Consider the following 26,151-nt stretch of genomic DNA (forward strand, 5'->3'; position numbering starts at 1 on the left):
TGATTTCTTAGCTTTAACCTAAGATAGCTTAGTCTCTTTTATTTTAGATGTACTTGAATCGTACATCGCCTTTTCAAATTCATGAGGTTCACACAAAATGTGATTCGAACGTGGAATGTTCGATTCCCTGTGTACAATTTCTGGTTCAACTACATCCTCAATAACGACTTTCTCAACAAAGATTTTGTTATTTTAAATATGTGGTTCTTGAGTTGAAGATTTAACAAGGAATTTTTCTGTGTTACACTGTTTGGGTTTCTCCACATGAGTGAATGGTTCAATTACAACTTCTTCTTTTCCCCCAAATGGATTTTGGGAATAGTCGTCATGGAATGAGGGAGAAATCTCAAAAATCCTAAACCGTTATTAGAACCCTTTTGTTTACCAGATACTTCAATGATTTCATTCAACAAAAAGGATGAATTTATAAACTTGTCTGTTAGTGCACAGAAATTTGACATTGTGGATACGTTATCCTGACATATGTCTGGATCAGTTATCCTTAGCATGTATTCCAGATCATATCAGGATCAAGGATCCGCAAGACTTATTACTAATTAACGGTTGTTCTCATGTCTAGTCTTATATTTAGCAGGTATAACGGTTAGAAGACTCAGTCTATCTACTAACTTACAGTCAAGAAAGTATTGACGTGTCTGGATCAATTATCCTTCTGAAGAGTTCCAGAGCTATGTCAGGATCATGGATCCTCAGTATTTGGTGTTGTTAACGGTTGTTTCTTATATGAAGGCTGATATTTATCAAGTGTAACGGCTCCAAGACCTGGTCTACCCCCTATTTCGCAGCCTGAGTGATGGAGCACGTGGTCAAAGTGGCAGTTACGATTATATTGAAGGCAATGGCGGATTTTTAGGGATTATTAGTTAATAGTCTTTATTATTCATAACTCCATTGAGTTATCATCTTTGAAGTATAAATAGAGGCTATGATCAGTTAGGAAAAGACACAACAACACACTCTGCTCACTACGAATACAACAGCATACACACACACACAGCTTTCGTTGTAACACTGATCATATTCTCCAAACCTTGTATCCTCATTTTTTATATTAACAAAGTGGTGATAGACAGTTGTCATCACCCGGGGTATTTGTGCCGGCGATCCGAACCAGATCAAGGGCTTTTCCCCGTAACAAATCCGTGTGTTTGTGTTTGCAATCGATACATACTTGTTTTCATCACCATAGCACTAATCCTCACTAAACGAATTTGGATGCATTACGCTTAGCAGATTTTTATCCAAAACAATTTGGCGCCCACCGTGGGGCAATTGGTGCTATAATCCATATTATTCCTATCATTTTCAACCTTTTCATACCCATATCACCATCAATGGCCTCTCAATCAGCCTCTGCATCATCAACCATGCCATCCTCGGTTTCTCTCTCATCAAGAACTTTGCCGCTGATGACTCCTCCAATTACGGGAGCACCGAGGACCACCGCGGCTGGAAAAAAGACAGAAGTTCCGGTCTTTCAGAGCTCAAAAACCACTGCTGCCACTTCGGTGGTCAAATCTAACAATGATGTTTCTGCAATGTTTTCACAGGTTAAGGCATACATGGAGCAGCAGAACAAAACCAACCAGAGGATCCTACATGAAACTGAAGATCTCAAGAAAAGAAAGAGGCCAGCTGAGGATCAGACTCCCTTGATGCTTAGGGTGTTGGATTTCACTACTCCAGGATCCGTGGCTCAACATACTCAAGGATCCTCGATCCTTCAGCAAGGATCATCCATCCTTCAACCAGGGTCTGTGGGTTAACAAACTCAAGGATCCTCGTTCTTTCAGCCAGGATCATCTATCCTTCAACAGGGGTCCATGGGTCAACAAACTCAAGGATCCTCGTTTGTTCAGCCGGGATCATTTATCCTTCAACAAGGGTCCGTGGGTCAACAAACTCAAGGATCTTCGTTCCTTCAACAAGGATCATCCACCCTTCAACCAGGATCCTCTAGGTTGTATCCTCAAGGATCCTTCAGCTCCCAACCTCAAGGATCCTTCTGGCAGAATCAAGGATCCTCAGGAATTCACCATCAAGGTTCTTCTGAGGTCCATGAAGGGGACATCATCCCCATGCAGACCATTACCTCTGGTGGACCTGCTACTGTAGCAGATGCCTCTTATCTTAACTACACTTATGGGATGCCAACGTTCAACCAACCAAGAGGTAACGCCTATAATCACATATCCTCAGACACTAACCTTGGCTCTATGCAGGATACATGTATCAATCAGGCTATGGCTAGGGAACTTCAGAAGCTTAAGGATATAATATCCAGCGTGCCAAGAGTGGTCCGTCCAATTCCTGAAATACCAGAAGGGAGCCACAAGCTGTCCAGATTTGCTCCACCGATATGCGATGCGGAGACCCCGAAACGCTTTCAAACCCCCAACATGAAGGTGTATGATGGGACCATTGATCCGGAAGAACACGTGGCTCAGTAAAGGGAAAGGATAGAGATCAATCCAATTCCTGAAAGACTCAAGGAAGCTTGTCTATGCAAGGGTTTCGGATCCACACTAACAGGATCTGCACTTAAATGGCTGCTAAGTCTTCCTCCTTATTCTGTTACATCTTTTTCACATTTAGTTAAGTTGTTCAACAGCCAGTTTTCTTGTAGTAGGAAATTTGAGAAGTTAACTAGTGATTTATATAAAGTTGTCCAACCTTATGATGAATCCTTAAGGGATTTTTTACAAGGTTTGGCAGGGAAGCCCTAGAAATACCTAATCTTGATATGGCTACGGCTGTTGAAGCATTCAAGATGGGACTTCAAAGGGGCTCCCATTTTATGACGATCTTGTGATGACTCCTTGCAGGACTTTAGATGAAGTAAGAAACAGGGCACTAAGATTCATACGGATGGAGGATGACAAGAGGATCCAAGAACAATTAGGGGCCCAAACGAAGCATGAATCTCCTAACCAGAAACAAGGATCCTCATTCAGGAACAATAACTCGAAGCCTTACTCTAAGTTCAACAACCAAAACGTCTGGGCAGTTGAAGAAGGAGATGATGATGATGACTACCCAAGTATTTCTGAATATTGCTTCTCTGTTGATACTCATGGTTTGATTTGTGCCATGAAGGATCTTGGAGAGAAAGCAAGGTTGCCTTGGAAAATTGAGAAAAAAACATCCTTCAAAAACAAGTCCAAGTGGTGTGCATTCCATGAAGACTTTGGCCAGATGATTGTATTGGTTTAAGGATGGAAACTGGATACCTCCTAAGCAAAGGCCATTTCAAAGAACTATTGGGAAGAAAAAAGTCGAGGATCCAGGATCCTGAGGATATCCCACAAAAAGAAACTCCGCCTCCACCAGATGCACAAGTAATCAACTTCATCTCCGGTGGCTCGGATATATGTGGTACTTCCTTCTCCGCAGCTAAGAGACTGGCTAAAGAAACCAAGATGGAGAACGGGGAACGACCAGTCATATCCACTACTTTGACGACTGACAAAAGAATCTTCTTGATGAAGAGGATAAGACAAGCATACAGGATCCTCACCACGACGGTTTGATTGTAACTTTATTTATTTCTAATCATTATGTGCGCAGGATCCTAGTCGATGGTGGAAGCTCGGTCAACATCATCCAACACGATGTACTGCAAAAAATGAACATCCCAGACTCGGAAATCATCCTGAGAACGTCGGTACTAGTGGATTTCAGTGGTGAAACCAATAAAACATTGGGGGAGATTAAACTTACAATATACATTGAAGGGTTAAATTCCTACCAAAAGTTTTGTGTTATTGACAATCTTTCTTGTTGCAACGTTATTCTTGGCAAGCCTTGGATACATGGAATGAAGGCTATTGCCTCTACTTACCATTAGTGCATCAAACTACCAACTCCTTGGGGAGTAGTAAGGATAGATGGTGACCAAGTGGAGGCCAAGAATTATTATTCTTCATCCATTAAGCCGACAGCTAAAGAGACGATAGCATAGCAATTACAGCAAAATCCTAGGAATGTACTGGAAGCTTGAGAGCAGGACCTAAAAGAAGTATCTTTATATCCTGAAGATCCTGTATCCCTGACGAGATCGAGGAGGATATAATATCCTTCCCAAAAGCGACGAAAATCCACGTTTGCCTTCAGACATTCAGACATGACATGTATTTCTAAGGAGGTAATTACTCATAAATTGGGTCTTGATCATTCTATTAAACCCGTCCATCAGAAGCGAAGGAAATTCGCTCCTGAGAGGAATGCGATCATACAAGAAGAAATTGATAAACTTCTTAAGGCCGATATGATCAGAGAGGTTAAGTATCCTCGATGGTTAGCTAATGTGGTTGTTGTTTCTAAAAAGAATGGAAAGTGGAGGGTGTGTGTCGATTTACTGATTTAAACAAGGCATGCCCCAAGGATCCTTTCCCGTTACCACATATAGATTCCATGGTGGATGCAACGACAGGACATGAAATGCTTACCTTTATGGATGCTTCCTCTGGATTTCAACAAATTCAGATGGAACCATCTGATCAAGAGGATACAGCATTCATGGCTCCAACAGGCATATATTGTTATATCGCTATGCCGTTCGGACTAAGAAATGCAGGGGAAACATATCAAAGACTGGTGAATATGATGTTCAAGAATCAGTTAGGCAAAACCATGAAAGTCTACATAGATGACATGGTGGTAAAATCAAAGAAAGCTAAGGATCATCTCAGAGACCTCGAAGAAGCATTCAATATCCTTGACCAATATAACATGATATTGAATCCGTCAAAATGCCACTTTGGTGTTAAGGCTGGAAAATTTCTGGGATATATGGTGACTAAAAGAGGAATTGAAGCAAGCCCCGAGCATATTGAAGCCATCCTCTATTTGAAGTCTCCTACAAATGCCAAGGATGTCCAAAGGCTCACGGGAAGAATAACTGCTCTCAACAGGTTCATCTCAAGATCCTCCGAGAAGTGCAAAGACTTCTATGACATTCTGAGAAAGAATAAGAAGTTTGAGTGGACGGAGAAGCATGAGGCTGCACTCAAAGACTTAAAGGATTACTTATTCTCAACACCAGCTCTGATGAAGCCTGTGGATGGAGAATCCATATATCTATACCTGGCTGTCTCAGGAAATGTAGTAAGTGTCGTCCTTGTGAAGGATCACGAAGGTGAACAACATCCCGTTTATTATGTAAGTAAAAGTATTTTGGACGCAGAGGTCAGGTATTCTCACCTTGAAAAATTAATTCTTGCTTTAGTTATGGCCTCAACCAAGTTGAGACACTACTTTGAAACACATACTATTATTTTGAGAACTAACTATCCTGTTAAGAATGTGCTTAGAAAACCAGAAATGTCAGGTAGGATGGCCAAGTGGGTTGTGAAGCTAAGTGCATATGATATTCAGTATGAGCCTAGAACAGCCATTAAATCACAAGCGCTTGCAGACTTTGTGGCTGATTTCAGTAGTAACTTGCAAAATGAAGCTGATCTAGAGGTCCAACAACTTGAAGAAACCAAGGATCCTTGGATCCTCTTCACATATGGAGTGTCCAATGTAAGAGGAACATTTTTGGGCATACTACTAAAATCGCCACAGGGGGACATAATACCCCAGTCCATTGCATGTGCATTCCAAGCCACCAACAATGAGGCAGAATATGAAGCTCTAATCGCAGGTTTGCAATTAGGCAAAAGCATGAGGATCAGGTATCTTCAAATATATATAGATTCGTTGTTAATAGCTAACCACTTTAACGGTTCTTATACTGTGAAAGGTGAGAATATGGTCAAATATTTAGAAATTGTGAAGGAATTGGCAAAATCCTTCGAGTTGTTTAGTATAATACAGGTACCAAGGGAAGAAAATGCCAGGGCAGATGCTTTGGCAAATTTAGCCTCATCTCTTAAAAATTCCAGAAGACACAAAGATTCCAATTATTCATGTTCTCTCACCAGCAATAGGAGAACAAGAAGTGGGGGAGATAATGAATGACAAAGAAATTGTACTTTGGGATCCATTATCCTCGAACAGTCAAGAATCATGGATCCTCCAGATCAAGAAGTACATTCAAACATGAGAGATTCCAACCACTGAGAATCCCAAATCCTTCAAACTCAAGGTATCACAATATATTTTATTAGATGATATGCTATACAGGAAATCTCTTGCAGGTCCATACTTGAGGTGCATCGAGGATCCTGAAATCCAAGAGGTGCTCAAAGATTTTCACGAAGGAAGAGCCCTGTTTTCTAGGATTCTAATAACATGATACTTCTGGCCAACAATGAAGAGAGACGCGTAGGAATATTCAAAGAAATGTGATGCTTGTCAAAGACATGCAAACATCCTTCACCAGCCAGCAGGACCTATGTATCATATATCCTCTTCATGGCCTTTCATGAAATGGGGAATGGACATTATTGGTAAGCTACCAAAGGCACCAGGTGGAAAGGTCTTTATGCTTGCCATGACGGACTACTTCTCTAAATGGATTGAAGCAGAAGCATTCGTACAAGTCCGAGAAAGGGAAGTTATATTTTTATTAAAAGTAATATTATAACTAGATTTGGTATTCCTTCTGAGATTATATGTGATAATGGTTCCCAATTTATAGAGAAAAGAACAACTAACTTTTGTGACAGCTGGGGCATAAAGATGATTACTTCAACACCAGTGCATCCTCAAGCTAATGGTCAAGCGGAGTCTAGCTACAAAATCATCATCAAAAATTTAAAGAAGAAGCTAGGATCCAAGAAGGGAAAGTGGGCCGAGGAACTACCGTATGTTCTTTGGGCCGACAGGACAACACCGAAGAATGCAACAGGCCAAACACCCTTTTCGTTGGTATTTGGATCAGAAGCAGAAATCCCAAAAGAGATGGTGGTTCCTACAGCAAGAACGAGCATCCATGATCCTGAAGCCAACGAAGAATTCCTTCTTGAAGACTTGGATAGTGTTAAAGAACTCAGAGACCTGGCCAAGATCAGAATGGCAGCTTAACAACAAAGGGTAGCTGGGGCATACAACAAGAATATAAGGATCAGAAGATTTCAAGAAGGAGATTTAGTTTTGAGGAAAGCCTTCCAAAATACTACCAACCCGGCGGATGGAAAGTTAGCACCCAAATGGGAAGGTCCTTATCAGATCGAGTCAGAGGCAGGAAATGGGGCATATCATTTGCTCACTATGGAAGGCAACAGGTTACCAAGAGCATGGAATGCTATCCACCTCAAGAAGTACTTTTTTTTATCAGGATCAAGTATCCTAAGAGGATTGAGTATCCTTAAATGATCTAGGATCCTAAAATCGGTAACATCTATCTGATCACTTATCCTTTTCAGATTCTTATTAATTTAAGGATAATATATTTTTGACGTTTGTCTTTTCCAAGTTTTTAAGTAACGATGCAGGTTTCAATAAGAGGTTCAATGTCTAAAAGGTTGGCCACCTCTCCCTCACGCTTAAGGTACATCGCTATTTTCCTTGGCCTAGCCCACGATTGGGTATGACCCCCGATGGTCATACCCTCCAAGGTTTAAAGGTTTTCACCTTTCTTATAAGTTAGAGTTCCTTGGCCTGGAGCGCACGCTATCCAACGTATAGTCCGGGGCAGCGGGACCAGTACACGCTTAGTGGCTGACAATTTTGTTGTCTTCGGCTATATGGAGGATCTTACGATTTATGGTAGATGTACCATACCACCGGTTTATAACGTTTTCATGTTATCTTAAGACAAAGGTTTCTAACATTTTCATGTTAGCTAAGGTTTTGGCGTTTTCACGTCACTCACGTTTGGGCTAAATCCCGGTTTGGGCGAGTCCCCAGTTGACATCTGTATCCTTGGGCCAGTCCCCAGTTTGGGCATGTCCCCAGTTTTTGTGCTTGTCCCCAGTTTAACACCTGTTTGGGCTTGTCCCCAGTTCACGGGCTTTTCCTCAGATTACACGGGCTTGTCCCTAGTTGCACGGGCTTGTCCCCAATTTATTTTATGGGCTTGTCCCAGGTTTATTGGGTTTAATCCCAGATAATATCATAAGTTATTTGCATCAGGTATCATAAATTAGATTCTGAGGATCACCGAAGGATCAATACTTATGGATTCAAAATCCTTTAATTCAGTTTTATAAGGATTGCAAAAGGATCAATACTTATGGTAACTTAGGTCTAACTAGACTTTACGGTAAGATTTCTGTTTATCGGTTTACACTTATTTGATCTCAGTTTATATCTTTATAGATATAAGGATTTAAAATCCTGGTTTATTTTTGCAAGGATATTATATCCTAAAAACTTTTTACTACAGAATATTTCTCAAAACTTTCAACAAGTCTAAATCTATATCAGACAAACTTTCAAAATAACAGACAATCAACAGATAGTTAAAAGATACTATTGATTAAACTTACTTGCAATTACCAAAAATCCTTAACCGGATTTCACCATACGAAAGATGGACCATCCATCCGGGTTAAACATGTGTTACTAGCTGTTCATGATGTGTAGGGAGAATAAGAGGAGTTGGATATATAGCCGAAAGGGAAGTTCCCAAGAAAACTCTATAGATATACGATAATTATATCTTTCTTGTCAAATATCTTCTGTTTATGCATGAAGTTTGAATTCAAAGCCAAAATGACTGTTGTGATCTTATCACAACCGCCATTTTGGGGGCAATTGTTAGTGCACAGAAATTTAACTCTGTGGATACGTTATCCTGACATATGTCTGGATCAGTTATCCATAGCATGTATTCCAGATCGTATCAGGATCAAGGATCCTCAGTACTTATTACTAATTAACGGTTGTTATCATGTGTAGTCTTATATTTAGCAGGTATAACGCTTAGAAGACTCAGTCTATCCAGTAACTTGCAGTCAAGAAGATATTGACGTGTCTGGATCAATTATCCTTCTGAAGAGTTCTAGAGCTATGTCAGGATCATGGATCCTCAGTATTTGGTGTTGTTAATGGTTGTTTCTTATATGAAGGCTGATATTTATCAAGTGTAACGGCTCCAAGACCTGGTCTACCCCCTATTTCGCAGCCTGAGTGATGGAGCACGTGGTCAAAGTGGCAGTTACGATTATATTGAAGGCAATGGCGGATTTTTAGGGATTATTAGTTAATAGTCTTTATTATTCATAACTCCATAGAGTTATCATCTTTGAAGTATAAATAGAGACTATGATCAGTTAGGAAAAGACACAACAACACACTCTGCTCACTACGAATTCAGCAGCATACACACACACACACACATAGCTTTCGTTGTAACACTGATCATATTCTCCAAACCTTGTATCCTCATTTTTTATATTAATAAAGTGGTGATAGACAGTTGTCATCACCCGGGGTTTTTGTGTCGGTGATCCGAACCAGATCAAGGGCTTTTACCCGTAAAAAATCCGTGTGTTTGTGTTTGCAATCGATACATACTTGTTTTCATCACCATAGAACTAATCCTCACTAAAAGAATTTGGATACATTATCCTTAGCATATTATTATCCAAAACATTGTCTAGTTTGCTTTTCAACTCTAGAACCTCATTTTTAAGATTGGTCATCTTAGTTCTTTGTTTGAGAATTTCTTGGAATTGTTTTTCATTAATGATCATTTTCACTGAAAGTTCTGCTTTCATGTCATGATTACTTACAGACAATCCCTCAATTTTATCCTTAGACTTATTTTGTGACTCTAATGATTGTCTATATGTATACTTGATCGAAGCAAGTTCTTTCAGTAGTGAATCATTTTGAGCATTAATTGAGTTAATTTTTAATTTAAATGTTCACAATTAGAACAAGATAAATTTTCTAATGATTTAATAAAAACAGATGAAGAACTAACCTCTTCGAATTTTCCCTTAAAAAAGTAGTTGGTTTCATGTTGCAAGAAACTTTTGAATCTGATTCAGTTTCAAATTCACTTTCAGAAGTCAATCCCACTCCACTAGCATCTTGAAAATTTTTTACTTGATCAAACATTGTAAGATTAGCTTGATTGCCATTGCTCAACAGTCTTTGATTCCAATCAATCCCTTCAACTGTGAGTAGAGCTTGTGATCTCGTAGCCTTTGAAAAATCTCCCCCAGAAGGTTTATCTTTCACTTCAATAAAAGTCTTACCTAAACTTCTTTGGCTTATCACATTCCTTAGCAAAATGCCAAACTCTTGGCAATTATAACATTTGACCTTTAGTTTGTCAAAGCCAGCCTGCTTATTTAACGATAGTAAATCTTTACCATCTTGTTGCATAAACTTCTTCACTTTTCATACAATCATAGCCATGTTCCATTTGAGGTCCATTAACTCAAGATCGTCAGGATCAATCTGATCATAGTCTTCATTAGTCAATTAACTTGTAGCAGTTTTGCTACCCACCAAGTTTTCATAAGATTCATGAATGCACAAAGAAAAGCAAAATTCTGTTAAGCCTCTTTCATGTTTACATTCGGTGGTGTAGTAAATACATTAGAAAATGATCCTTCTTGTGAAGTTTGAGTAAGAAATGCATTACTTGGAGCTGCAGAACTGCTCAAAGGTAAGCAACCTCCATATAAAGTCGGGTCTTGAGTTTCTTTTGATGACTTTTGGCATTTTAAATCATACTCTCTATCTTCAATTTTCTGCATGAATTTCATTTTAGTAAGATCCTCATTCTTAAAGAAATTATTTCTTTAAGTACCATAAGAAACGTTGAGTAAGAACTTGGAAGAGCATTTTTCATAGTATCAATTTTATCAACTTCACTAGGTTCCATCTTCAGCTTATTCATCTCAGCGATAAGATGACTGAACCTTGTAAGCATCTCTTCAACAATCTCTCCTTTTAATAAGTTAAAATTTCAAAACTAAAACTATAGCATCAACTTCTTACTCCCCTCAGTATTTCCCATACTTCTCATTTTAAGGTGCTGAAACAAATATGCACAAATTTAAAAATACTTCCCACTTGCTGGAAAACATTGTCGGGTAAAGCCATCGTCAATGTGGAATATGCCTTTGCTTCAATCTCTAAAGCTCTCTTTTCTTCTTGAGAATATTGAGCAAAAGCCATTGGAGTAAAACCATTTGTTTCACTACAAACCATGGGAACCGTATAAACATCGTCAAGACATCTTGAATAATCTAGGTGTACAGACCCTAGATACGCTCTGAATCGTGGTTCCTATTTTGCAAAATCACTAAACTTCATTAAACGAGGACATTTTGAATGTGATCTGATCTCAGCATCGAGATGCAACATTTTTTGCATCCACACGTTATGAGATGCCAGTGCGTAGAAACCAGTCATCTCAAAAGTAGATTAAAATACAAGTTTAAGGTGAAAAAGTGTTCAAGTTTGAAACTAAAAGATTTAAAAGGTAAATGTTTATAACGAGTGGTGGTAACAAATGGAAAGTTTGTAACAAATTTTGAACAGTAGTGAGTCAAAAGATGAACAATATCATGAAGGTATAAGTGTAACGAATGAAGTCATGATTAACGTAACGAATGAGATAAAGAATAACAGTCAGCCTGAATGAATGGTGATAACGAATGAATCAACACCCGAATAGCTTGACGAATGAATTCCAAATGTAGTAACGGATGGTATGATGTTTAGGTAACGAATGAACTTGGCATGAATGGGTATCAGTGACAAATCTTTTAACAAATCGGTTGACGAATGAGTGATGACGAATGTGTTTCGATCATGAATGATTGATAACGAATCAGCTACACTAGCGAATGAGGTTGTTATTCTTTTGTAACAATTTTGACGCGTGGCACAATTCAGTTACACCATGATAGCGAATGACGATCAAAAGTATAACGAATGAATAAAATCATCATATCGAATGAGTCTTATGAATGTTCAAATCTTCAAACCTTCAACAATGGTTTTCCAGATCTGGTAATTTTCCAGATCCAAACCGTGATTCAAACAATAACAAATTCATGGATTATACACTAAAATCTTATTCAAAACACACAAATAACCACTTAAAATGTTCGTATCAATCCCGCTAACAAACCCACACTAATCCGAACACTCAATTCCAGATAAAACTCGTCCGAAATCCAATTATCACCAAAAACGAGAAACCTATGTTTCTAAACCATATACATCCAATCCAAATCCATCAATACGTCTTACAATACCTCAATTAAATAATTACGAAGAACACACACTCACGTCCGAATCCGAATTTAACCAAATCAGCCTCTAAATAACATCTCAACACATTAATTCAACTAAAATCATTAAAATCGAACTCGGAACCAAAATTCACCAAATAATCAGTAAATTCTCAATCAATTCATCACAAATTACTTTAAAACATACATAATTTACCCTCCGGTGCTCTGATACCACTTGTAGAAACAGCCTATTGAGCTTTAATTAACTAATTTATCAATTCATAATGATTAATCAATTCGATCTAGTTATATGATATATTTATGTAATACATTATTGAAAAAAGTGTTCGGGTAAACAATTTGGCATGAACAACCTTTATAAAGGCATGAACAACCTTTATATAGAAGACGAATGTCATTCGTTATATATGTTGTCGCGAATGGCCTTCATTCGTCTTCATTACAATAAGTAACATAATGGTATAGCGAATGACTCATTCGATATACCCCATTCGTCAACATTCCATGACGAATGGGTACCTAACAATAACGATTAAGGTCCATTCGTTAAACATTTTTAACATTTGGACACGTATCATAACTTAAACTCTCATTCGTTAAACAGGCTTAATGAATGAACATGCATAACTTAAAGAATGGGCTAGTAATTACCAAAACACCCTTACATTACAATAATAATAAATTACAATCGATTGCAAAGACTCGAGACGACCAAAACTGTGCACTAACAGTTCTATATAGAAATTAATTGTTAATGTGAGGTATAAAAATATACTAATATAGTAAAGAAGTTTCGCTATTACCGAGCTTTCGTGGGCATTCTTAGTGAGAAATTTTGCAATTGAGATTGCCATCGGCGGCTATCAAAGTTGTTCTTGGTAGTTTTTGGAGTCTGATATTGACGAAATGATAAATAAGGTGTTATGGTTTTTTTATAACTGAAATGATTGCTGAAAGTCCCAAGTATATAGGCTAATTTTAGGTGTACCTAAACTTGGCTGGCTAATTGTGTCTCCAATAGTTGGATTAATTGCAACTGTTGGTGCATGAATCTTTTTTGGTTGTGGTGAACCTGCATAACATATGCAGTTCGAGTTAGAAACGTAATTACAAAAAACAAAAACTGAGATTGCTTTCTAGTAATTAAATTTTAATACAGCTCGCAGCAACTTATAATTAATTATCATATATAATATGTTTTCAATCTAAAACAAATCATGTGTATTATAAAAAGTTCAAATAAAGAAATTACCTGGGAAGTTTACACAAACACACAAAAAAATTGGGAAACACAGCAACACATTATATCCTTGATTAATTTTTGTCTATAGTAGAAAACGAACTCATCTTAATATGTGAAAACAATAAAACAAAAAAAATAAACAAACAAACGGGTTCACGTGGCTTACACAATTTTTTTTGTTTTTGAGAACACATGTTTGATGACCAAGATATCACCAAATGTCATTGTCATTACCAAAGTGTCTCCCGCCATCATTGACAATCTAAACCTCACCTTGTCAGTTCATGTGAAGAAGAAATTCTTACGTGGCCTCCCCACTTTCGGTTGCCGCATAACCAAACGATCAACTCGATCCATTTCCTAAATATCAAGGTTAAATAATTAGCCAATAAGATGAAACTTTAGGCTTTATTTAAAAGAATATCAAAATTGATGTACCAAAGGTTGGTTCATGAATGGTTGTTAAAAATTAGAATTACAAATAGGCTCAGATATGTTATCATCATAGCCTTTATCAATCAAACCGACCCAAAGACAACTTTTGATAAAACATTTTGTATTAATATATTCAAGGTTAAACCTTCACACAAGTATTACCAACGATAAAGCATATAACAAGTAATACCATGTATATTATAATGTATACAAAACTAAAGAGATTAAACATATAAAGGCAAATGCCTTTCATTTGTAACAATTAGAAGCAATTAGAGTCGATAACTTAGATTTGTTGAACGAGCTTGAAGGTTTGATTCACGAAGTATTAAGTGTAACATCCAACGTTTCTTAAATAATGAATAAAGAAGTATTGTTATTTATTTACGCTTACTTAATTATCATTAAATAAATAATAAAATATTATAAAGTATGGAAGGTTTTAATAGTGTTGGGCTTAAAATAAATAATGGACTAGTTTACTAATGGGCCTAAGGTCCATACTTAAGGAGTATATATATACCCCTTAAACCCCTGAACCCGAGCCAGTTTTCATATTTACCAACACACACTCAAAATACACACTCCCAAATCTATTAGAGGTTTCGGATCTTATCAAGAAAGATCAAGCTCATTTATTATCACTACAATAGCAAGAGATCATCAAAGCTTAGCTCGGACAAAAGTTAAGCCTAAAATTCAGTTCGTTTAAGGTACGTGTTATCCTAAAGATCGTTATTTTGATATTGGTTTTCTGTGAAAATTGGTAGATACTTAGATCGGGGTCTAAGGGTTAATAAAAATATAAACTTGACGTTAAAATGTGAACTTTATGGGTCAGATTCATTCAACTCATTAGTTAAGTTCAGGTCGTTTAGTATTCTAGATCTAGCTAAACCGGATTTTGAAATCGATAAAGGTTTAAACGTTATACCAAAAACGAGTTAGATGTTGATGATATAATAATAATAAGAGTAACATGGATAATAATAATAATATTATTATTATTATTATTATTAATAAAATAGGCAGCGGCGACGTAGCAAAAGAAAATAAAACGAAAGAAAAGAAAGAAAGCAGCAGCTACCGAATATAAACAAATCAGATAAAAAGTATACCATCCAGATGCTATAGTGGAATCGTTAAGGCGTTTGGGTGTGAGCTAGGGCGCGTTAGTTCGAATACTGCAGGGAGCAGAATCACGTATAAGTTTTTGCAGAAAACAAGTTGGAAGTAGTTGGGCCAGCAGATAGATATTTGATTGGTTGGGCTTGGGGCATTCGATTAGATTAGATGGGTATTCGATTCGATTAGATGATGGGCCATATTCGATTGGTTGGGCTTGGGCCATTCGATTAGATTGACGGGTATTAGATTCGATTAGATGATGGGCCATTCGATTAGATGATAGGCAATTCGACTAGCCTAATTCGATTAGCCCAATTCAATTAGCCAATTCGATTAGCCCAATCCGATTAGCCTAATTCGATTCGATTAGTCCGAATTCGATTCGATTGGATCTAGGTCAACCCAATTGGACCAAGATGTTATTATTGTTTGAACATCTAACCAAGCCCATGAGTATATTAAGCTTATACCTTAATTAACTAAATCTATCCCATCATTATAAACCAAACTAACTGACCCTGTCGACTTCGTTAAGTTTTATAGACGAGTTAGTTGGAGGGTAAAAGACATATAAATACATTAAAGAAAGACGAATATACATAATTAATGGAAGAAAAACATACCTTTGTTGAACAAAGTAGCCCCGATATATCCGTTTAACTAAACAAGCGAGCCTAACTTAGCAAGTGCATTAGTTAACTAAAATACCAACTTAATTAGTTACACAATTGTTTAACAAATATACATGTTTAACAGTTGTAGGTTCCCAGCCGGATCTACACAGGAGTATCTCGTAACACAAGGGTGCGGAATCCCCACGTAATACGATACGAGTGTAAGATAAGCAATACGTTAAATAAGTACGTAAACACACGAGATAATACTTAAAAACTTGATGTATTACTATTGCCAACACGTGATGCACAAGATCACCAACAACACGTTCAACAAAAACCCTTCTTACTTTTTTTATAAAACCCGAAGTTGAGGTTTATATATACATCGACAACTTCGCCTGACATACTAGGCGAAGTTGTCTAACTTCGCTACTCCCAAAGTTCGGTCAAGCAAATCAGCGAACATACAAACTCAACAGTATTCGACACGAAACAAACAAGACTAAACGATTACAGACACAGACAAAACACAAGATACTAAACTACTGACATCATGCACCAACAGACTCCCCCTTGGCAGTAGCTTCATATCTCTATCTTCATTCTCGTGTCTTGTAATCTCAAAAATCACGTGCCATCCGTCTTCAAGCATGAATGTCCTGCCTTACACAGACAGAGACCAGCCTCTGGTACTTCTTGGCTTCATCCTTCCACGCAAGAATGTAAAATATCTTCTTATCATCAGTACCTGCAAATCAGCCTGAGACAAATTAACCAAGTGCATGGGATCATACACTCTCAGAATCTCCTGTTCATCCTCATCCTCCATAACAGCTTCAGCGGTCTGGCAGTCAACATACCAACACTTGAGATTCTTTAACACGTCTTTGGGCATCATCTTCATCGGCACCTCTTTTAAACACCGAATCGACTTGTACTTCATCACCATCCAAGGCTTGCCATCAGCCCTCATTCCTCTTTTTTTATATTCAACCAGTTTTCCTTTCTGAGGCTTCAATAACTCAAACTTTTTCTCCTTAACACTCTCTTTCCACACAATCCTTCCAACCCATCTTGCAAAATTGTCATCGCTTCGATTAAATAACCTAAAATGAGCTAAATCTTTCACCTCACACTCAGGCAAAGTGTTCAGTGATCTCAATGCCTTCTTAAAGTACTGAATCCCATCATAACACTTAATCACAAACAACTTTAACTGCTCATCATATAGCCAGCAAATGATACCTTTCTTCGACTCAGCGTAGCCCTTGATACTGTAATTCTTCTTAAACATTATCGGTACCGCAGGCTTCTTTGTCTTGACGAACCAATGAGCACAGCCTTCTTTCCATCTCGGCTGTTCTTCCCACTGAGACTCATCTGACACATTTGCATCTTGATTCAAGTTCACCTTTTCAACATTTGGAATATCATGCTCTACACCATCATCAATAATCTCACCTTCTTCTAACTCACTATCAATGTCAATTTGTTCATCAATATTTTCAATCTCATTAATCGTTAACACATCATCGACTAACTCATCATCCTGTTCCAACACTTCCTCATCATCAACAACCACCACCTTTTCACCACCTGTTCCACCTGATGTACCAGCAGACTCCCCCTGAGATGTGAAAGTCCCAAGAGTTTGTTCAGTTCTTGGCAACTCACCACCTGCACCTTCCGATGCATTGGAATCATCGTCTCTGTCTTGCCTCTTTTTGGTTCTCAACTCATCACCCTTGCAGCTCGTCTCCCCCTGAGATGCTAAGAACTGTTTTAGAGCATCAAATAGTTTACCGTGTTCAACAAGGAGGGACGATTGGATCTGATTTCTGCCACAAGTCGCTGGATAGCTTGAGTCTGGATTAGATTGATTCTTGACTGTTCAGCAACTACCCGTTCAAGAGCCGCTATCCATTCAGAATCAGACAAAGTAGCATCAAAATTAAAACGCATATGAGAAATATCTTGAGCATGCGGTGGAGGAATTCCCAAACTAGATGGTATATCCGATGTAGACTGAATAGTGACCGCGGGTGGTATCGAAAAAGACAACCCCGCAGTAGCAACCAACGTTGACTCAACAAACCGTGCAACAACCTCCGATGGAGTAAGAGTAGGAGGTGGCAAGGAAACTATTTCAGGAGCAGTAAACTGAAACGAGGTTGGAGGTACACCAAAAGATGACGATGTGGTCACCAAAGGAACACTTGAGGAAATTGGCAGTGAGACAGTTGAAGTAGCAGGTAACATAGTCATACCAGATAAGGATGGTGGAGAAAAACGTACGACTCTTGAACTTTCACCAACTCTTGAACTTTCACCAACCCTTTCCTTCTTTGATCTTCATACCATACGATACATATCCTCCTCATAATCTAATTCACTATCATCGGAGTCTCTCTTTTGCTTGCCATGAATTCTTTCTTGTCTGGCCAGAATTTTTTGTGCTTCAGCAATATCGTCATCGGAGGAATCCGAGCCAGTTCTCTCAGGATCCTCCACAGATGTAGCGACCACAGAAACCTTTACACCAGACGCCTCAGTCACTGAAGCTTGAATTTCAGCAGCTGGATCAACTCGTTCCATGTCAAAGAACCCATGCCCCCCAAAGGCAGCTTCAAGGTCAACCTGTTCTTCTGGAGCGACGACAGGATCAACAGGCGGTGCTTGCTGCACCACAGGTGATGGTTGAACCACAGGTGGTGGTTGAAGAACATTTGCCTGTTGCGGTGCCTGATCACAAAATTCATCACCTGGAGGAGCCACATAAGCAGGGTTCACCAGATAACCGAACAATGCAGTATGCCTCGGTCGGAGATCAGGTTTGCTATGAGCACTCGATGACTTACACTGCGCAAAGATTCTTTTAGAAACACTTTCCACAAACGAGATGGGACGTCGTTGTTGTAGATTGGGAGCTACATGGTTTAGAATCATCTGCAAGAATCTTGGATACATCATAAATCTTTCCCTAGACACCGCGCGTCTCTGACGATCTATCTCATAAAAAATCATCTGACTAAAGCTGTACGACTTGTTGTAAGTTAAAGTAGTCATTGTCGATTGCATTGTTGCCCCCATACCATCTGTACCAGCTTTCCGACCGGACATGCACACTATCATCACGTGCATAAGAAACCACCACTGATCTAACAAAAATCCTTTCCTCCTCTGAGAGTCACCCAACGGACCAGAATACCCCATGCGCAAAAACGCACCATCTCTGAAGGAGGCCGAAAATTCAGTAGGATTATCAGTAGTTTCAACCCCAAGCTGTAAAGCTACACTTATCTGTTCGGTCGAGAACTGTACCACCTGATTGTTCACTGTAGCGCGCATAACCGGAGGATCAACCCTACAGTCATATTCAACTGTTCGCCAAAAGTCTTCAATATTTGGTAGTGAAATAGGAAGAGTAGTTGTGATGGCGTGAAAAATACGTGAGCGAACGAGAAATGAAATGATCTCACGATAATCATCTATACCAAGAGCATCTGGATCCAAGGTGATATACATGTTGTGACCCGGAAAGAAGTGTCGGTTATTATCACCACCTTCATCACCACCGACACCACCATCACCTGCCACAGCAGCCATATCCGCACAACAAACAGTTTGAGTCAGTTCTTTGTCTAAACATGTCATAACTTCGCCCTTTACCATAGGCGTAGTTATGACATAATTGATTGTGAACTTCGCTTGAAGCCCAACTTCGCCTGAGCATGAACACAGAGAGTAACAGATCCAGTACATTTAATCAATATTTTCTTGAACAGGCGAAGTTAATCATATGGCGAAGTTGAGTACAACTTTGCCTAATCCCTAACTTCGCCTCTTAATCGGCGTATCACGATTGACCCATTTGTGGTTTTGTTCGGTTGATTTTGAGAATGAAAACATGAAAGAGGTTGTTCGATTGAGATCCAGATAACCAACATTTGTTACTAAAAACGATATGTTAAACGACGGTTTAGCGAGACCACAAACCGAATCATCGTGATACCGATTATCACCATATTTAATGAATTACAGGTTACATGGATCCTACAAACCTTAATAACAGACAAGAAATAGAATATAATGAGGTTCGATTCAAGAGTATAAGTTCGCCGAGGATTAGAGGGTTTGAAAATAGTTTGACCAAAAGACCACCGCATCAGTTTATATAGTTTAAATAAACCCCAGAGGCGAAGTTGTGATAACTTCGCCCCAAGACTAACTTCGCCAAGTCAAAGACAGGTCAACTTCGCCTCACTTGTTTACCAAGAACATCGCCATTATATTATTTTAAAAACATAACCAGAAAACATTGAACAAAATTCAACTGGCTTTTAAACATCTCCGAAAAAGATTTAAATTTTTCAATCAAAGAACCAAGTAACCAAGTTTCAAAAATTTAAACCATAAAACGAAATACATAACAAAAAAGTTAAATAATTAGAATGGACGGGATCAAATTTCAGTCTCGACGAGAATCTGCATGTTTTAGAAAAGATCCGAACAGGAATCATACTAATTAAGTGGCTGTCACTCATATCCATGTTCAGCGGTATTATGACATAAAGAAACAGGTTGTAAGCATGTATAAAACTTAGTATGGTTTTCATCGCTTCTGTGATACGGATTAGGTTCAATTAAGCTTAAAATTTAGATGGACATCACATGAGAGATTGTGATGCCTCCTATCTATTCTCAAAGCATATTTGGCTTTCCCCAATTCACCCCGAGTTGACTTCGACCCGTAGTGTCTGATTAAACAATGAGCACACATCTATCTTTAGAGTCTTCTTCCCGTTCTTTCTTATGCTTGAAATATTCTTTCTTGCCTCTTTCTAGATATTTGAAACAACTTAAGCTTCAGAAGGCTTAATAATATACATTTTTTTTTACTGATACAAATAAGGACATTAATACAACTCCAAATTGTAGACAACTGCAAGTCCCGAATATGGATCACTTCAGGTACTTAACACTATCTTCGCGGGAATCAGAACACTCACAGGCTCGTGTATGACTGGGTAATCACTTTTCTGCCTATCATTCGGAAAGATGTACATGGAGACATGCACAACTCAAAGTGGTTTTCCACATTAAATCGAGGAGATTTAGTTTGTATCACTTCTACTTTTTCGCACCATAGAAAGCTACCATAACATACAATGACTGTTCTAGAATCTTTTAGGCCTAATAACTTCAGCAGTTTGATGCTGCCATGTACTCTGCTTCGCAGGTGGAAATGGCTACTGAGGTCTGCTTCTTGCACTGCCACGACACCAATCTTCCTCCGAGAAACTGACATACACCGGTTGTTGACTTCCTGTTCTGATTGCAACCTCCATAGTCAGAGTCGGTGTAAGCTACCAAATCCAAATCTCCCCCTTTCGTGTACCATAAACCCAAGTTAGGCTTGCCTTTAAGATACCGCAAGATTCTCTTCACTCCCTTCATGTGAGATTCCTTCGGGTTTTCCTGAAAACGAGCACAAAGACAAACTGCAAACATAATGTCAGATCTAGATGCTGTTAAATACATTAAAGAACCTATGATTGCCCGATATTGAGTGGGATACACATCATCATCACTGTCGGAATCAGCACCCAGTTTGTGGTTGACGCAGATTGGAGTGTCAAATGGGGTACTATCATCCATCTTGATGCGTTTGAGCACATCATGGACATATTTCGTTTGATGAATAAACATGTCATCTTTCTTCTGATCTACCTGCAATACCAAAAAGAAAGTTAATTCGCCCATGGCGCTCATCTCAAACCTCTTCTTCATGACCGCTTCAAATTCCTGACAAACCCGAACGAGAAGAAACTCTCCCCCTTTTCTCCTGACAAACAGCGTACTATCAATCTTTCCTCTTTCAAACCCATTTTCTAGCAAGTAGTCTGACAATGTTGAGTACCAGGCACGAGGAGCCTGATGTAACCCATATAATGCTTTACTCAGTTTGTACACATGATCAGGAAAATCTGGGTCAGGGAAACCCAGGGGTTGTTCAACATATACCACCTCATCGACATTACCATAAAGAAAGGCGCTTTTGACATCTAACTGGAACACTTTCATCTCTTTGTGTGCATCATACGCCAAAAACAGTTGGATTGCCTCCAATCTCGCTACAGGAGCAAACACTTCATTGTAATCGACTCCTTCCTGCTGATTAAACCCTTTCACTACCAATATTGCCTTGTTCCGTATGATTATCCCCTTCTCATCTCTCTTAAATTTAAATACCCACTTTGTACCAATAGCAGTTACTTCTTGCGGTTTCTCAACTAATTTCCACACTTCTATCTTCTCAAACTGTGCCAGTTTTTCCTGCATGGCTTCAAACCACGAGCTATCCTTCAGTGCCATTTGATAATTCTTTGGTTCAATCTGGCTGATGAAGCAGGTGTACAAGCATTCATTTATTATACCCATCTCTTTAATGCTTGCGTAAACGCATGTGTGTTCATCCAAACTTCTTCTTGTACAAACACCGTTAGAAGGATTACCGATCACATTCTCCAAAGGATGATTCTTGTGAACTCTAGTAGTCTGAATAGGACCAACTTCCATATCATTCTCAAGATTTGAAGAAAGTTCATCAGTGTGAGTCTGAGATTGAGTGTGAAATGGATTATAGAACTCATCATCATTCGAGACAGCAGGAGATTCAACCGCATTGGACGAGGTTGGTTGATTTTCATCATATTGTGGACGTTGCACAATGGTCTCCTCGTCGTCATACAGTATCTGGGAGGCTATTTTCTCATCAATGTCTGCAAAATCCAAGTAGGGCACATTAAAAGATTTGAAAAGCTTATCATAGTCGAAAGCCTCTGCTGGTCCCATGCTAGGCTTTGGTGATTTGTAACTAGTAATGTCAGTGTTACAGACCACCTCAACCTTGCTGTTCGATAGATTAAAGACTCTTCTGTTGGGTGTCCCAACAACTTAGCCGACTACGATACCTTCGTTGGCTTTCTCACCAAATTTAGAGTTAGTCTTTAATATCGAACATGGGGACCCGAAAGGTTTGAGACACTTCAAGTTTGGCTTTATACCATGCATAAGTTCATAACATGTTTTATTTAATCTTTTAACAGTTAAAACACGATTAAGGATATAACAGGCTGTAGCAATAGCCTCAGCCCAGAACACCACAGGAAGTTTAGCATCTGCCAGCATGGCCCTGGCGCCTTCGATTAGCGTTCTATTCTTCCTCTCAGCTACTCCATTTTGTTGCGGAGTATATGAGGCGATGTACTGATGCTCTATCCCTTTCTGTAAGCAGAACATCTCCATCTGATAGTTCTTGAACTCTGTACCATTATCACTCCTGATGTACTTAACCTTTCTTCCAACAATATTCTCAACCTTAGTAATCAAGTTAATTACCAACTGAACTGTCTCATCTTTTGCCTTCAGAAAATAGACCCAAGAGTATCGAGAGTAATCATCGGTTACCACCAGACAATATGAAATTCCTCCTAGACTCATTACATTCACAGGACCAAAGAGATCCATGTGAAGTAGGTCCAAGGTGCTGACAATTGAGTTAACTTTCTTGGAGTGATGAGGCTTCTTGTGCTGTTTTCCTTTCTTGCATGATACACATTGGTCTTCAAAATTGAAGTTCTTCAAAGGAAGCCCTAGCACCAACCCATTCTTGACTATGTAGTTCATCTTACAAAGATGTATATGACCCATTTATTCGGTGCCACAGTTCTGACTCAGATTCAGTTGCTTTTGACAGAAGGCATGATTCTTCTGTTGTCATCTCGGTTGATCTCATATCCATCACATACGTGTTTCTCTCTCTTGGAGCTCTCAATACAACCCATGTCTCTGGTATCTTGAAACCAGAATAAAGCACGAGTGCCTCATCTTTAGTGAAATGAACAGTGTATTCTTTATCACAGATCTGAGAAACACTCAACAAGTTATGCTTCAACTCTTCTACAAAATTCACCTTTTCCAACTTCATTCTCCCATTTGTCACAGTCCCAATACCACTAATTCTTCCCCCACTTTCTCCAGCGAAACTTACTCTTTATCCTTGAACAGACTTCCAGTCACATAACAATTTCTTGTTACCAGTCATGTGCCGGGAACAGCCACTGTCAACAACCCACATATTGTTTACAGCCCTGTTTGATTGTTCCTGCACAATTAAAGAAATAGATTAAAATCTAGGGACCCAAGACCTACTGGTCTTGGGTCGATTAAATCTGTTATCCGACATCCAGTACCTTGGTTGCCCAAAGTCAGTTTGAGGAAAGTTTCTATTAGTTCTGCAGGAGAAATTTCTATATGACTGGCTATAAGGCCATCCAAACCTTCGTGAGTTAATTGGACTATAATTATTGTTTTGGTAATTTACTGGGAAAAAACGAGACTGATTTCTTTGAAATCTTGGTTTAGACCAATGATTGTAATTTGGTATGTTAGTGTTTTTACCAGCATCATTGTTAGTACTCGTTTTATACTCAGTTTTAGTAGACCTCATATTTCTAGCTTTTCTCTGTTTCAGAGGACAGTCAGCGACAAGATGTCCTATCCGGTTGCATCTAAAACAACTTCTGTTCGATCTAGTCTGGCTGTTTTGAACTTTCGTCTCAGAAGTTGTTGCAGATGTTGAGGTTGTGTTATTATCCGTTTGTCTAACATATGGTGGGACGAATGGATTTAGGGAAGATTTCTTTTCATCAGGCTTATATTCCTCCCCTCGTTTCAGTAACACAACCTTTTCTTCTCTCTCCCCCGATTCGGACGACTTGTCTGAATTTGACGAGATAGAACTGGAGACAGAACAAGTGACATTTGAACTTGTTTTACTTGTTTCGCTCTCATTAACTTTAGTTTCTTTAGTAGAAACTTTGATTGGAACTATCTGACCAACTTCAACATTTGCAGATTGCTGATTACAAGGATTATAATTATAGTTATTGTTGTATGGTGGTGGAACTTCAGAGAATCCAATTCCCCCTTTGTTAACCTGGGAACGTTGAACACTGATTATGTGATCCAACATATTAGAAGAATTTCTAACTTGTTCAATTTTTCTATTCAGTTCCACCACTTTTACCTGGTAATCAGCTATCTGTTTATCTTTTTCAGCAATTAGTTTGGTCTTTTCTTCTAAAACTTTATAACTAAGATCAATTACTTGTATTTTTTCAGCTAGAGTGGCTTTAAGACTTCTAATATCCTTTTCACTAGCTTTTATTTTTTCCGAGTAACTGTTTTCTTTAGTTTTAGAATAGTGATATTCTTCTTTTAAGTTTTTAAATTGAGTGTCCAAACTAACAAACTGATCAGTTAAGGTCTTCAATTGATCAGACAGGTTTTCATATTTTTCACAATGAAGTTCAGAACTTACCTCAGAGAGCTGATCATTCACTTCTGCCATGTATGCTTGATCTTCCCCGTCTCTTTTTCACTTCCTCCAGTTTCAATGTTTACCAGATTTGCCTATTTGAACACCTCCTAAACTTGTATATTCCAATTGTCCACCGTTCTGTTGAGATACCATGGCCCTATTTTCACTACCACCACCATTCAGTTGAGCAGGCCTGTTCTGAATTCGTTCGACTCTCTCATTTGTACATTCCTTAGCAAAGTGATCGTTTTGTTGGCAGTTATAACAGCGAACCTTTAATTTATCAAACCCTGGTCTTTCTCCAACGAACCTTCTACCCGTTTTCTTCATGAATCTCTTTACCCTTCTTACTATCATAGCCGTCTGCCACTGCAGGTCCATCTCTTCCAAATCATCAGCATCGATCTGATCATAGTCTTCATCCAAAGTTGCAGGGTCGACTATTTTACATTTGATGTAGTTCTCATAAGATGCAAGGAAGGATTCAAAGAGAGCAAACTGTTGCTCAGCTGATTTAACACTCATGGGCATCTGTGAGTAGTTATAGCTTGGAACATTTGATGAGAAATTTCCAGTTGTGGTTTGAGGTTTTGAAGAATTACTACCTCCTGCTACGAAACATACGTCACCATCCATATTGAGAATCACATGACCATCTGGAGTTGAGTTGTATTCCCCCTTTGAGTAGTAGGCGGTGGATTATGATTTTGAACTTGAGCCTGAAGTGACTTTTGCACCATACATTCCCGGATCCTGAACCTGATCAGTTGGTGTCTCCTTTCGAACCATGTTAAGTTCAAAATTTCGTAACTTATTTACCACCGTTTCCAGATCAATCTTGTCAAAGTCCTTATCTTCTCTCATCAGAACAGTGTACATCTCCCATTTTGGTGGGAGAGCATCAAGAAACTTCTCTACTATCTCTTCTTCCTTTTATTCAATGGAGTAATTATTTAGTTCGGTCATCAAATGATAATATCGTGTGATAATATCATCAAGTGATTCGTTCTTCAGATACTTGAATACGGAGAATTAGGTTTTTAGCAGCTTTATCTTGGAGGTACGTATCCCAACATTACCTTCATATCTGTTCTCTAAAGCTTCCCATAGTTCTCTAGCAGTTTGGTACTTTTTGAAAGTATGGAGAATCTCTTGTGGAAGTGCCATTGTTATAGCTGCATGCGCTTTACTCTCTGCCTCATACAT

General features: G+C 38.6%; 1 long non-coding RNA gene across 1 annotated transcript in view; it reads right to left on the bottom strand.

The window, feature by feature from the left end:
• The window catches only part of LOC143562588 (uncharacterized), a 30,763-nt gene extending 17,652 nt beyond the window's left edge, over positions 1–13,111 (bottom strand). Inside the window, exon 1 of the long non-coding RNA XR_013140512.1 lies at positions 12,941–13,111. This is a non-coding gene — a long non-coding RNA (uncharacterized LOC143562588). The remainder of the gene's footprint in view (positions 1–12,940) is intronic.
• Positions 13,112–26,151: the final 13,040 nt, after the last annotated feature.

This window comes from Bidens hawaiensis, unplaced genomic scaffold, assembly GCF_021521415.1.
Source record: "Bidens hawaiensis isolate Kalapana, Puna unplaced genomic scaffold, B.hawaiensis_p1.1 tig00001179_1, whole genome shotgun sequence".
NCBI classification, from domain to species: Eukaryota; Viridiplantae; Streptophyta; class Magnoliopsida; order Asterales; family Asteraceae; genus Bidens; species Bidens hawaiensis.